Source organism: Equus quagga, chromosome 5, assembly GCF_021613505.1.
Source record: "Equus quagga isolate Etosha38 chromosome 5, UCLA_HA_Equagga_1.0, whole genome shotgun sequence".
Classification (NCBI taxonomy): Eukaryota; Metazoa; Chordata; class Mammalia; order Perissodactyla; family Equidae; genus Equus; species Equus quagga.
This window is the reverse complement of record NC_060271.1, coordinates 59,307,055-59,319,627: the sequence shown is the minus strand read 5'-3', so window position 1 is coordinate 59,319,627 and position 12,573 is coordinate 59,307,055.

Below are 12,573 nucleotides of genomic sequence, written 5' to 3'. Positions count from 1 at the left end.
AGAGCCTGAGTCAGGACCCTCTTCTCTATCAACACCATAGTCTTGTTTACCCAGAGAAGTCAAACAGTACTAGGGCACCAATTCAGACACCCATTTTAGAAGACGCTTTGAGCTCTGAGGCAGAAGCATCCTGGGGCCTTGAACTTCTTACCTCCCTGGTTTGGACACTCAAGGCAGGGATGGTGAAGGGTGGGAATCAGAAGGGACAGGGACATCTCAGTGCTTGGAGCTACCACTCCTCCCCTCTTAAGTCCCGATTTCCTTCTCGCTTGGCTCCGAATCTCCCTATGACCAAGACAGTCCTTCCTTCCCCGGAGGTCTCTGCCTTCTGCTCTTGCCTAGAAATGTGTCCTAAAGTCTGCTCCTGCTTCCGTATATTCATATATATATATATATATATATATATATATATAGCCTTTAAAACACACTAGAGCCTTCGTAAGAGCCACCCAATCTTTCAGTAAATAGTTTCTTCCAGACCAAATGCAAAGTCAAATATTGACCTGCATAAATTTATGCTCATGTAACCTAATCTTCAAACGTCAGAAAAAGAGCCTTCAACCTTCTCCTCCATTCCAGAGAGAGATACTATGCAGCTCTTTCGGTCTCACACAAAATCTTCTTCAAAACGTCTAGTCCTGCCCCACAAATCAAGTTTTCAGTTGTAGAAAAAACTCTTGCTCAAAATGTCTCTGAGCTAGCTCCTCATGTTATTATACTACCCTGCTTCTTCTGCTAGTTTTGGCCAGTGAACTAGCTCCCATTTATTGATTGATTGAGATATAATTCATATACCATAAGTGTACAGTTCAGGGGCCGACCTGGTGGCATAGTGGTTAAGTTCGCGTGCTTTGCTTCAGTGGCCTGGGGTTTGTGGGTTCAGATCCCAGGTGCAGATGTACACGCCACTCATCAAGCCATGCTGTGGTAGCATCCCACATACAAAATAGAGGAAGATTGGAACAGACGTTAGTTCATGGCTAATCTTCCTTGCCAAAAAAAAAAAGATTCATTAAAGTGTACAATTCATTAATTTTTAGTACAGTCACAGAATTGTCCAATCATCACCACCTCTCTAACTCCAGAACATTTTCATCACCCCAAAGAGAAACCCCATGCCCATTAGCAGTTATTCATTCTCCCCTCTCCCCACCCCCCAGCAACTACTAATTTAGTTTCTGTCCCTACAGATTTGCCTGCTCCTTTATTTTTTTCAACCTTTTTCCAATCTCAAGAATCCAACCCAGATCTACCGAATTAGCACTTCTTCAGTGAAGGCCTGCTGTGGGGGAGACCCTCTGCTCTGAAAGGCCAGCCATGTTAAGTCCTCTTTCCTCAGAATGTGGAGAAGAGGGTCAGGCGGCCACACAGATCCCCAGGGGAGGCTGGGCGTCAGGGCTTAAGGAGGCGTGGCAGCAGAGAGTGTGAAGAACACCCGGTTCTCTGACTTTGCAGACTTACGCCACACAGGCTTCATTAGCACAAGGCTTCCATAACCATGGAGAATGTTTGCCGAGCTCACGAGCCTTTGCTTCTAATTTCTGGAGAGCTGCTGCAGGCAGTTGCTAGCTTTCCATGCAAACAGAAACAAACTTAAATGTCCATTGAATGGCTGGAAATTTGATTCTCTTGGGCACAGTCCGCTTGGGCCCCACCTGTCCTCACACCAAGCATTTGCTGGATCTGGTGCTGCCCAATTGCCATCATCCGTGTCCTCCTTCATGGCAGGGCTGTTATTACACCACCAGCTAACTAAAGTCCTGCAGGATGAAAATAGTTTTAAAGATATCTTTGGAGAATACAACTTCGCCTTAAAATATACAAAATAGGCATATTCATTTCGCTAAGATTTTTTTCTAAACTAACCTACAGTAATTCTAAATATACTTTTAATTCCGAAAGTATAATATGCATTTTCAAATAATAATATGAAAGAGCATTTGTTTGTTGCTTTTAAGTAAAATACAGAACAATTTTCAGCAGAGTTTTTTTCTTTTCTTAGTACCTACTACTAGTATGTAAATAGTAAAGATTTTTCTCTTGGTATTTCTTTATTCATTTCATTTTCTTTATGCACTTTCATATCATGTCCTCATTTATAATCTCTCATAACAATTTATGCATTTTATACTTATTGATATTTACCACATTAGAAGTTAAAATCAGAAACTTTAAAAAATATTTAATTCATTTAAAAATAACAATAAACTCATTATATGTTAACATAAACATATTTTTAAGAAAAATGTCTATTTTCTAAAACAAAAATTTTAGTGAGAAGAGTGGCATTGTTTTACATTTTTGAAAATCTCTTTAATGACTGTCTCAATAGAAAACAGCTGGATTCTCATACCTACTTTTTAAAATAACAGCTTTATTGAGATATATTTCACAAACCATTCCATTCCCCCATTTAAAGTGTACAATTCAATGGTTTCCATTATATTCACAGAGTTGTGCAACCGTCACCACTATTAATTGTAAGACATTTTCACTACCCCAGAAAGAAACCCTGTGCCCATGAGCATTCACGCCTTATTTCTTCTTACCCTCCACCCCCAGGGCCCTGCCCTAGGCAACCGCCAGTCTACATTCTGTCTCTGTGGATTTGCCTCTTCTGGACATTTCATGAGATGGAATTATACCAGATGTGGTCCTTTGTGACTGACTTCTTTCACACAGCATAATGTTTTCAAGGTTTATCTATTTTGTAGTATGTTTCAGTAATTCCTTTCTTTTAATTGCTGAATAATATCCCATTGTATGCATATACCACATTATATTTATCCGTTCATCAATTGATGGACATTTGGCCATATCTCCACTTTCTGACTATTATGAATAATGCTGCTATGCACATTCTTGTATAAGTTTTTGTATAGATATATATATTTCATTTCTTTGGGTGTATGCCTAGGAGTGTAATTGCTGGGTCATATGGTAACTCTGTGTTTGACATTTTGAGGACCTGCCAGATTGTTTTCCACAGTCTATTTCATATTCTACCAGCAACGTTTGTGGGTTCCAATTTGTCCACATCCTCTCCAACACTTGTAATTATCTGTCTTCTTTATTATTGCCATCCCAGTGAGTGTGAGGGACTATCTTACTGTGGTTTCAAGAAAACAACTGGGGCCAGCCCCGTGGCTGAGTGTTTAGGTTCGTGCACTTCCCTTCCATGGCCCAGGGTTTCGCTGGTTTGGATCCTGGGCGTGGACATGGTACCACTTGTCAGGCCACGTTGAGGCAGCGTCCCACTTGCCACAACTAGAAGGACCCACAACTAAAATATACAACTATGTACTGTGGGGATTTGGGGAGAAAAAGCAGAAGAAAAAAGAAAATGACTGACAGTATTTGTTACTCGTGATAAAATTTATGATCTCAGGTGAAAATCAGAATTTTGGAAGATTAGTGTCTACCACTATGAACTTGACAGCTTCCCAACACCTGCATATTTTCCTGATGAGACTGATGACAACATTAACAACTGCAATTGTTTTAAATATTATGTCCTGAATTGTGTCACTATTTGGAACTTCTGTATACCTCAGTGAATCAATATTTTCCAAATGACCAAAACATGATATTACAAAATTCTGCATGGGCAAAAGAGACCATTCAAAGACAGACCAATGGATTTAATATAACAGAGAACAAAAAGTACACTGCTATGGTTTTTGATTTCACATTACAATTAACCCTTAAGAAACTACCACTGGCAGCGGCTGGCCCGGTGGCACAGCAGTGAAGTTCGGCTGTTCTGCTTCCGTGGCCCGGGGTTTGCTGATTTGGATCCCAGGTGCAGACATGGCACTGCTTGGCACGCCATGCTGTGGTAGGCATCCCACGTATAAAGTAGAGGAAAATGGGCATGGATGTTAGCTCAGGGCCAGTCTTCCTCAGCCAAAAGAGGAGGATTGGCAGCGGATGTTAGCTCAGGGCTAATCTTCCTCAAAAAAAAGAAGAAAAAAAAGAAACTGCCACTGACAGAGTTTGGGAGTTACATCAAAGAATATCCACAGTTATCTGACAAGGCTATGAAAATATTCTTCTCTTTTCCAACTACGTATCTGTGTGATGACAGATTTTCTTCATATTTCAGTCAGACAGACTGAACGCAGAAGTAGATATGGGAGAGAGTTCCAATTCCAGAATGGCAGCATTGTGAGCTCCACAGGCTCAGGTGAAATGAGCACAAGAGATGAAACTATAATAAAACAACAATGTAAATTCTCTGGAAATTGTCCTAAGGGCATACATTGAATGAAGAAATATTTATTCAAGAAAACCTACCAAAACTTGGTAAGAAGAGGGAGAGTCTGGGGTGCTTGGGCCCTAACTCCCTCCTCCCTGCCCCAGCTCAGCTTGACAGAAGCTCCACTCAGACAGGTATGGTGAGAAGATGGGGCTCCGTCAAGAGAGGGACTCCTAGTCAGTAGACACAACATCTCACAGGGTGAAGCAGGCTGCTAGCGTTTCTCGCCCCCTCCAATGCCCAGTTGGAGAGGCTAAATTCCTAGGGAGTGTGGACAACAGTTTGGGGGCTCTCTTCCTCCACTCAGACCTCACTCATAAGGTGGAGGCTTTATCCCAGGTGAAATAGGGTGAGAATACTGGGATCCTGGTCACTCTCACCCTGGCTTACTTGTAGGGTGGACGTTCCACATCAGGAAAGGCAAGCCAAGAAGACCAGAAGCTGCCACCCCCATCCCGTGCCAGGAGTATGGTGACTCAGAGATTCTCCCAGGGGTAGAAGCAGTCCATAACAACAGAGCCCTCTAAATCTGTCCTCAGAAGAACTGAATTTATTTGTTCAGTTGCAATGAAACTGTAGGTCAGTCTGGGGAGTACTGCCATCTTAATATTTAGTCTCCCAGTCCTTGTACGTAGGATGTCTTTCTACTTAATTAGGTCTTCTTTAATTTCTTTCAACAATGCTATGTAGTTTTTACACTTTGAGAACTTCTGCTTTATGGAAGTTATAAGTAAACGTCATAGATGACCTCTTTAGAATTATCTTGTTTCCTTCTCCTAAACTCGTTCAGCTGTCACTGCTCAATCTTAAAAATTCATACTCCCCTGAAGTACAAGTTTGATGGGGAGAAGCAATCATTTCTAAAGTTTTATCCTGGTCTTGTAAGTCTAATTTTAGCACGTTTTCACACAACTCTGATGACCATACATGGCTTCAAGCTGGTTTTAATTTGTAATGCCTTACTTAAATTACGACATTTGTAGCTTTCTTGAAAATGACAGCTTTTTGGATGGAGAGACACAAATACAGAGAAGGAGGCCAGATCACCTAAATAGGGAAACTTTAGGAGCTCGTCATCTTTTCTAAGTCTTTAGTGATGAGAGCATATGTACAGAGTCCTTTTGGCCATGAAGAGTGTTCATTTTAATCTCCCTATCCTTGGGTCTACCCCAAATGGTACTGGCTCTAAGATTCAGGAGATTTAAACTGCAAAGTCCTTGTTGTCTTGAGAAAAAGTGTAAAGAGTTATGATCTTCCTGTTCTGACTAGAGCTTAGAACATGTGAGCACATAGTCCATACCCATGTAATGGGATGATAATATCATTAAGAACGATAACAATGAGATTAACAAGGAAGCGAAATTTGCTAGGTGCAAAAGAATGCCATCTTGGCCACCCTTCTTTGAGTGGTAAAACATCTAAGACAACATATTCTGAACTATGACATATAAGCAAATTCATCTAATTCTTATCAAAATCAAGAACATTCTTTCTTTAGCTGCCAAGGTGAAGAATATAATTAACCTATTCAAGGAACTTGAATAGGTAGTTAATACATCTGTTTTTGGAGTCCCTTAGATTATTCTTCCTCCTTCCCTAAACCGTGATTTGGGTTTTCCTTGGTTTTGTCTGCTGGGCCCACCAGCCTTGGTACCACGTGCTGGCTGGCACTAGGCAACGGATGTCTTGAGGCCCTTAGTGAAATAATATATGTGCTGAGGACATGGGATGAGTGGGCCCATCTGCATATACACATAACTGTCAGTGGCCCAAATACCATAAAAGTTTTTCTCAGAGAATACTTACTAATTATCACCAAGTGTCAAGACACCAGTTAGGGCTTTTTAAACTAATACAAGAGATTTTACAAAGAGTAATGTGGCTTTGGAATAGTTTTGAGGAGGTGGGACTTACAGGTAGGTTCATTGAAAAACATCAACATGAAACTTCCAGTTGTGTCTAAAATGCTGGAAAAGGGCAATATTAACATAGCGCTTATTATCTGTCATCATAATTATTACAATAATTACATATACATTTGCTAAATTCTGTAGTAGGTGGTATAGGAAGCAAGCAAACCGGATAGAGTCACTGACTTAGGTCATGTGGTAGATAAGTCCAAAGACAGGCTCTTAAAGGCTGTTTCTTAATCTTGAGGAACATATGGACTCTTTCGAAGAAAAAGAAGACAACTACTATGGTCTTACATTATTTTTATTATAACGTTTCTTAAATCCACCAATATAAAGCTAGCAATAAACTAACTCCTCATGCTTATAACTTATACAATTTTAAAACCAAAAGAAATTTATAAGATAAACACACAAAGACCATGAAATGTAGTAAAATTCAAGTGGACATCTACCACGATATGCTACAGTTCTGCTGAGCCCACCTACAACTTGCAGTGAGGGTATGTTCTGACTGCTCCTACTGCAGCCTCTGTTACTATATGTGACTGTATGTGACATGATGACTTCATTTTCCCACCACCATTTGGCCTTTACTTGGCAGAATGCATCCTTTCATATTCATGGTATTTCCAAGTTCTTGTCTAATTATTTGAGACGTTTAATTTCTGACACTGATACATCAATAAACACATATAAACATGGTCACTCAAATCCCATTAGCTAACAGGACATCATTCAAATATTCATGAATCAATCAAGAATATAGTCATATAGTTTAAAAGGAAGATCAACATGGAAATGAAAACACAAAATTACAAATTTTCATAGAGCATTCACAGACATCCAAAAATAAATAGAAGGAATACAGGATTGGGAGTCTAGTGTGAGAAACATTGCCATTGGTTATTCTTTGATGCATTAAAAAATGTGTTGGTCTCTTTTATGTTTAGAGACAGCTAAGTGTTGGACACTCAAAAGGCAAGATGAGTGGGGCTGGGGGAGAGGACCCCAGCAGTCAGCTCTATGTGTGAATGCAGCACCAGAGGCAGGTGCTCTGGAGACCGGTAGGAAGCTTTACAAAGTAGGTGACATCAGTACTGGGCCTTAATGGATGAGGAAAAATTCTCCAGGTGGAGAATAAGAGAGGAGAACTCAAGGCAGAGAGATCAATGTCCCTGAACTGAGTGTTTGTATGTTTGCAATTCTCTGTCATTATAGTAAGTCAAATAAGCAACAGTGAGTGCCTGCTTTGAGTTTAGCTCCATAGGGGGCACAATGAAGTTCACGTTTCTGTCTTTGGAAAGCTGAAAATCTAGTTGGGGGGACAAAACTGCAACTGACTAGACAGTGAACCTACACTGTCAAAGAGTGTGGCCCAGAGACTAGATGCTACAGGAGTGCCTAGCAGCCTGAGTGGCCTAAGAGTAGGGTGGTGAGAGCAAGCTTCATGGGAGAGGCAGCTGAATGGGGCCTAGTGGGACAGAACAGATAAGAAGCAAACCCCGCAGTGACACCTCCCCCAAAGGGTGGTCAGTGAAAGGGGTGGGGGCTGCTGAGGGCTTCTCAGGACTGATAGAGAAACCTCATACATGGGAGGATCTGGTGTGGCCATGAGAGCAATGCTACCAAGGCTATGCCCAATTTCCATCATTGAGCGCAACATATTTTACCCAGCCAAGGAAATCAATGACTTTCCCTGGCCCCTTCTCCTCTCTACCCTCAGTGAATCAACTACTGTGTAGCAAGCAGAATTAACTGACAGGTCGCTTTGTTAACTGTGGCCACAGACCACATTAGATTCAATATTCTGCCCACAGCAATCAGCTTCCTGGAAAGAGAAGCCGTGACTGTGCTTTCAGAATGTGCAGTCCTCCTGTGCGTTCCTTGTAGTGAGTGAGCTGGGAAAATCCCTTACCAGACATGCTGGTCGAGGTCTTGGGCGTCAAAGACGTGCCAGCAACATTAAGGCAAGGACTTGATTAAGATTGCTGAAGATGACTTTCAGTTAATATTGATTAAATTTACAATTTTCAAGCTTTAAATTAATTTTTGAATACACTGCACCTTTGCATGATATAAAATTCAGAAATTATAATACAAAATTTAGTGAAAAATCTTCTTTGTGCCTGTGTCCCTAACCATTCATTTCCCCTCCCTGGTGGCAACCAATATTACAGTCTTGAGTCTCCTTCCAGAAATATCTTATGCACAGACAAGCAATCACAGATACATTCTTAAAGAAAAGAATTTACTAGTGTCATATTTTCTTATTGTAAATAATGTTAGGGATGTATTTTCTTTCACTTAAGAAGGAAACGGTTATTAGCTTTTCAAATTATAAAATAACGCATATTTAGTATAGAAAACCAGGAAACTACAAGAAGGAAAAGGAAAAAAATGAAAATAGCCCATTATCCTACTATTTGGAGATAAGCTCTGGGGACCTACAGTTATTTATGTACTTCCTTCTAGTACTTTCGTATTACGCACACAATATATTACATTGGAGTCTTTTTGTTTTCACTAACCATAGTGTTCTAGCCTTGCCAAGTCTTTAAAAGTGTCTTCCACACATCGTTTTTAATGGCCTGTTTGTATGCACTATAATTTATTTAACCAAGGCCTTTTGTTTGTAACTCAAGTTTATTACAATTTTGCACCATTATAAAACTTCACTTGATATATATTCAGTCTTTATCTATTGATGACTGTGATTTAAGTGAAAGTTTCCTAAGGGACAAGACTGTGCTGGTCTTCACTACTTATATCCATAGAGCACAGTGGCTGGCTATACGAATTTAAAATATTAGCAGACCATATCTGCAATAAAAAAGGCAAATTTTAAGTGCAGTTAAACCTCGATAAGGATTTATTTAAGTGAAATTAAACCTAAGAAAGGGTTGGGTTCCTGATTTCTCATATCAGTCGCTTTTTGGAAGATAGGACAGCATTCTTTCAGCTATAGCTACAAACCCTGTGGAGGACACGTCTAGGGTTGGTTTATTCTCTTGGGTAAAAGGAAGAATTGTGACCAGGGGTCTTAAATCCTAGAACAGGTCACAAAAAGGGCCTCCATTTTTAGTAAGCAGCACCTTCTATGAATCCTACTTTCAGTGAGGATTCATAGACAAAAGGGTGCATTTTACACCACCGGAATAAACGAGCTGTAGGACACCCAAATCAGTGTGAAAACATCAGACAAAACTCTCTCTTCACAAGTGACCGTAAGACAACGCCATTTAACACATTACAAAAAGCTCCTTTCTCAAAACAATCCCTTGTTCCTCAGGGAAGCTCTATTTTAAAAGATGATGGTCACGGGACAGTTGTGGTCTTGTCTATTATTCTTCTAAATGAGGCAGCAGAACCCTTTTGGTTTGTTCAGTATGCAAGGAAATCTTTCCCCATCCCCAACTGTGGGTCTCCGCAGTGGGAACAAAGGATGCATCCAGGGCAGAGGACAGACGAGCAGAGAAGGACGGCAGAGAGAGCAGGTTTGTGTGGGAGTCCCCTTGTGACTCAGCTGAAGGGTAACATCTTCAGTTAAAGAATGTCAGGGGATGGCTTCTGTGTTGACAAAACCCCATGCCTGGCCATAAAGAGGTCCACGAAGACCAGAAACACTGAGTGCGCAGTTGTAGAGCAGAAACAGGGACTCTCGCGCTCTGGTTTCTTCCAAGGGAAACTTGCAGTCAGGCCCAGGTCTAGGGTTAGGCTTATGCAGGTGAAAAGAAGTCTCCTGTAAATCTTGACTTTGAAAAGGTGTACAGAGAGAGAAGAGAAACAATCACAGGCTCTGTCTTCACTGGCAACTAGACTTTTGACTATCATATGCAGAAGGAAGCTCTTCCTTGGATCTGTCTTTCTCTGAAGGTATAAAAAGCACTTCCTCTTCCTGTTAATTTTTTTATGATGATCCTTAAGGTGCTGATGGAGCAATTTCCAATACCCTCAAAATGATACTTTTTTTTTTAAAGATTTTATTTTTCCTTTTTCTCCCAAAGCCCCCCAGTACATAGTTGTGTATTTTTAGTTGTGGGTGCTTCTAGTTGTGGCATGTGGGACGCCGCCTCAGCATGGCTTGACAAGCGGTGCCATGTCCATGCCCAGGATCCGAACTGGTGAAACCCTGGGCCGTGGAAGCGGAGCACACGAACTTAACCGCTCGGCCACGGGGCCGGCCCCTCAAAATGAGACGTTTAACGTTAACTTGGCCCACATTTACTCCCACTTGCACCTGACTTCACAATGGACTCAACACCCCGGAGAAATTACAGTTCTGCCTCTGACAAGAACAGGATATAATCAACAAAACTTCATAAAGTCAACTATATAAACTTCAAAACATACACCACCATTCTTTTCTTTTTAACTTTTCTTTTTAAATGAATATAGACCCACAGGAAGTTATTTAAAAAAGTACAGAGAATTCCCTATACTCCTCCCCAAGCTTCCAATGATAACATCTTACATACTTGCAGTATGCTATTGAAACCAGGACACTGACATTGACATTGGTGCTATTGCCACTATTCGTTTTGACATCTGACAGTGTAAAAACTGAAAATCCTAAAACCTAAGAAAAAAATGAATTCCATCTTCTGCTAAATCTACTACTACCAGCTCAAGCTCTCCACGCTGCACCCTGCTCAGGCTGTCTGGGTTTGTAGCAGCCACGCCTTCTCTGGGCAGAGAAATGCTGTCTCCTCTAAGACTTGCGAATCCCTCGTCTTGAATACACAGAGCAGGCCCCGCTTGTCCCTTATTCCTTGTGCCCAAAGGACAACCTTCCCTCCTTCCACCAGAAACAGAAGGTGGAATCTATGGGGGTCTCTCCCATACAAAAATTTAATATTCTTTTGTTTTTTAACTTTTTATTTTGAAATAATTATAGATTCACAGGAAGTTGCAAAAATAATACCGAGAAGTCCCTGGTACCCTTCACCCAGTTTCTCCCAGTGCTTACTTTAAAGCTCATTTATCAGGTTGCTACATTAGGAAAAGATAATCAATTCCTGTTTTTTGTTCTTTGCTCTTTGTTTTTTTTTTTTTAACCAGGAAATATCACCTTTTCTCTGACTACTTTTGTCCAGTGAAAGAAAATCTGTTACAGCGGAGACTCTGCTACTTAAGGGATTGGGGCTGATTGTTAACCACTTAGTTGAAAATGTAGGAACTATTAAAAAAATGATACACAGATCTTACATATCTCATTTTAAGTTGGCTCATATAAAGGTGTTCATTCTCCAAACATTTGATATAGGGTTGTTAAAAAAATTTTGTATTCCAATGGAAAACGATGCGTTGTCTATAGGGTACACTTCTGCCTTATCAGATTGATTCTGTGGGCCCGTTTTATAAATCTGTACAGTGTGGGTAACTGACAGACGTGCAAATTATGTCCTGTCTGGTGGAGATGGGCTTCCTGTGCCCTTGGGGAAAAGCCAGTCTGTGTCATTTGCACAGTCAGTATGACTTTACTGCATATAAATTTTCCTTTACTTTTCCTCTGAAGCAGTTATAACATCTGCCTGTCTCCTTCGTTTGATGAATTTCATAGAACCCTAACATGCGCTCACTTTTATCTCTGAACCACAGTCATGCTTTTACCTTTTTCTGAAACTTACCTTTTAACAGGGTCAAGGTTTTTTTTCTTTGAATATTTGTCCACTGTTGAGAGTTGCTTCTCTTTCTTTCAAAAACTGTGCTCATATCACAGACAACAAGGACCAGCTTCACTCTCTCTGAAGTGGACATAGAGCGTAAAGACGCACGCACTGGAGAGCTGAATACTTCCAGATTCGGGGAACTGCTTATCCCTCCCCCCAGTCACCTACTGGGGTTTCACTCACTCCTAATTCAACAGCAATGTCATTTAATGACTCACCTGCAGCTAGTACTTCCAAAGCATTCATCCTAAGTTTCACAGAAATTAGAACTTTCTCTCTTTTAACACTCGTTTCACTAATTTATAACATTTAATTGAATTATGTGATGAGAGTCTAAGCAGCATAAGTAGATTTGAGATCAAACATATCTGACCCGCTAAACGTACAGCTCAGTTGGTTGGAAAAGAGCCTGCGCACCTCTGCCTTCCTAGGGAGCCCAAGTGCCGGGCTCAGCGGGCTGCAGGTCAGTTGACCTGTGAATATGCTCGGAGGAGGCTGATTAAGGAAGCGTGTGGCAGAGTGGGGCTGGGTGTCCTCCAAAGTTCTTTTCTCCTTGCCAGGCACGCAGCTAGACCCCATATTCTAGCCTCTCTTCACGGGACTGAATTCTAACCAAAGGAATTTAAGTGGAAGGGAGAAACGCCTCTTCCAGCTCTGGCCCATAGAAACCTCCCCACTGTCACTCTCCAGCCCTCTTTCCCCTTCTGCTGGCTTGAGGAGACAAGCGCCTTGT